The sequence below is a fragment of the Argentina silus genome (genome assembly GCF_951799395.1).
Source record: "Argentina silus genome assembly, contig: scaffold_68, whole genome shotgun sequence".
NCBI lineage: Eukaryota > Metazoa > Chordata > Actinopteri > Argentiniformes > Argentinidae > Argentina > Argentina silus.
Genome location: NW_028153214.1, coordinates 352355 through 355046, shown reverse-complemented (window position 1 = coordinate 355046; position 2692 = coordinate 352355).

Sequence of the window (2692 nt, the reverse complement as noted above, 5' to 3'; positions counted from 1 at the left end):
TCAAGTTTGAAGCCATAGTTTCGGCGCGCCAGCCGTTTCTTTCATTTTGGGGCCTATGTGTTTTTCGACCTTGAAATCGCAAAAAAGGCGCGAAAACATGGATTTGTCTCTCCTGCCGCGCACACACTTCCGATAGCTTGCAAAGGCCTAAAAAACACAAGCAGCCCGTGAGTTATTATGGGAAAGACTGTTTTCATCAAGTTTGAAGCCATAGTTTTGGCGCGCCAGCCGTTTCTTTCATTTTGGGGCCTATGTGTTTTTCGACCTTGAAATCGCAAAAAAGGCGCGAAAACATGGATTTGTCTCTCCTGCCGCGCACACACTTCCGATAGCTTGCAAAGGCCTAAAAAACACAAGCAGCCCGTGAGTTATTATGGGAGAGACTGTTTTCATCAAGTTTGAAGCCATAGTTTTGGCGCGCCAGCCGTTTCTTTCATTTTGGGGCCTATGTGTTTTTCGACCTGGAAATGGCAAAACAGGCGCGAAAACATAGATTTGTCTCTCCTGCTGCGCACACACTTCCGATAGCTTGCGAAGGCCTAAAAAACACAATCAGCCCGTGAGTTAATATGGGAGAGACTGTTTTCATCAAGTTTGAAGCCATAGTTTTGGCGCGCCAGCCGTTTCTTTCATTTTGGGGCCTATGTGTTTTTCGACCTTGAAATCGCAAAAAAGGCGCGAAAACATGGATTTGTCTCTCCTGCCGCGCACACACTTCCGATAGCTTGCAAAGGCCTAAAAAACACAAGCAGCCTGTGAGTTATTATGGGAGAGACTGTTTTCATCAAGTGTGAAGCCATAGTTTTGGCGCGGCAGCCGTTTCTTTCATTTTGGGGCCTATGTGTTTTTCGACCTTAAAATCGCAAAAAATGCGCGAAAACATGGATTTGTCTCTCCTGCCGCGCACACACTTCCGATAGCTTGCGAAGGCCTAAAAAACACAAGCGGCCCTTGAGTTATTGTGGGAGAGACTGTTTTCATCAAGTTTGAAGCCTCAGTTTTGTCTGGACAGCCGTTGCTTTATTTTTGGGTTCTGTGTGTTTTTCGACCTGGAAATGGCAAAAAAGGCGCGAAAACATAGATTTGTCTCTCCTGCTGCGCACACACTTCCGATAGCTTGCGAAGGCCTAAAAAACACAATCAGCCCGTGAGTTAATATGGGAGAGACTGTTTTCATCAAGTTTGAAGCCATAGTTTTGGCGCGCCAGCCGTTTCTTTCATTTTGGGGCCTATGTGTTTTTCGACCTTGAAATCGCAAAAAAGGCGCGAAAACATGGATTTGTCTCTCCTGCCGCGCACACACTTCCGATAGCTTGCAAAGGCCTAAAAAACACAAGCAGCCTGTGAGTTATTATGGGAGAGACTGTTTTCATCAAGTGTGAAGCCATAGTTTTGGCGCGGCAGCCGTTTCTTTCATTTTGGGGCCTATGTGTTTTTCGACCTTGAAATCGCAAAAAATGCGCGAAAACATGGATTTGTCTCTCCTGCCGCGCACACACTTCCGATAGCTTGCGAAGGCCTAAAAAACACAAGCGGCCCTTGAGTTATTGTGGGAGAGACTGTTTTCATCAAGTTTGAAGCCTCAGTTTTGGCTGGACAGCCGTTTCTTTATTTTTGGGGTCTGTGTGTTTTTCGACCTGGAAATCGCAAAAAAGGCGCGAAAACATGGATTTGTCTCTCCTGACGCGCACACACTTCCGATAGCTTGCAAAGGCCTAAAAAACACAAGCAGCCCGTGGGTTATTATGGGAGAGACTGTTTTCATCAAGTTTGAAGCCATAGTTTTGGCGCGCCAGCCGTTTCTTTCATTTTGGGGACTATGTGTTTTTCGACCTTGAAATCGCAAAAAAGGCGCGAAAACATGGATTTGTCTCTCCTGCCGCGCACACACTTCCGATAGCTTGCAAAGGCCTAAAAAACACAAGCAGCCCGTGAGTTATTATCGGAGAGACTGTTTTCATCAAGTTTGAAGCCATAGTTTTGGCGTGCCAGCCGTTTCTTTCATTTTGGGGCCTATGTGTTTTTCGACCTTGAAATCGCAAAAAAGGCGCGAAAACATGGATTTGTCTCTCCTGCCGCGCACACACTTCCGATAGCTTGCAAAGGCCTAAAAAACACAAGCGGCCCTTGAGTTATTGTGGGAGAGACTGTTTTCATCAAGTTTGAAGCCTCAGTTTTGGCTGGACAGCCGTTTCTTTATTTTTGGGGTCTGTGTGTTTTTCGACCTGGAAATGGCAAAACAGGCGCGAAAACATAGATTTGTCTCTCCTGCTGCGCACACACTTCCGATCGCTTGCGAAGGCCTAAAAAACACAATCAGCCCGTGAGTTAATATGGGAGAGACTGTTTTCATCAAGTTTGAAGCCATAGTTTTGGCGCGCCAGCCGTTTCTTTCATTTTGGGGCCTATGTGTTTTTCGACCTTGAAATCGCAAAAAAGGCGCGAAAACATGGATTTGTCTCTCCTGCCGCGCACACACTTCCGATAGCTTGCAAAGGCCTAAGAAACACAAGCAGCCTGTGAGTTATTATGGGAGAGACTGTTTTCATCAAGTTTGAAGCCATAGTTTTGGCGCGGCAGCCGTTTCTTTCATTTTGGGGCCTATGTGTTTTTCGACCTTGAAATCGCAAAAAATTTGCGAAAACATGGATTTGTCTCTCCTGCCGCGCACACACTTCCGATAGCTTGCGAA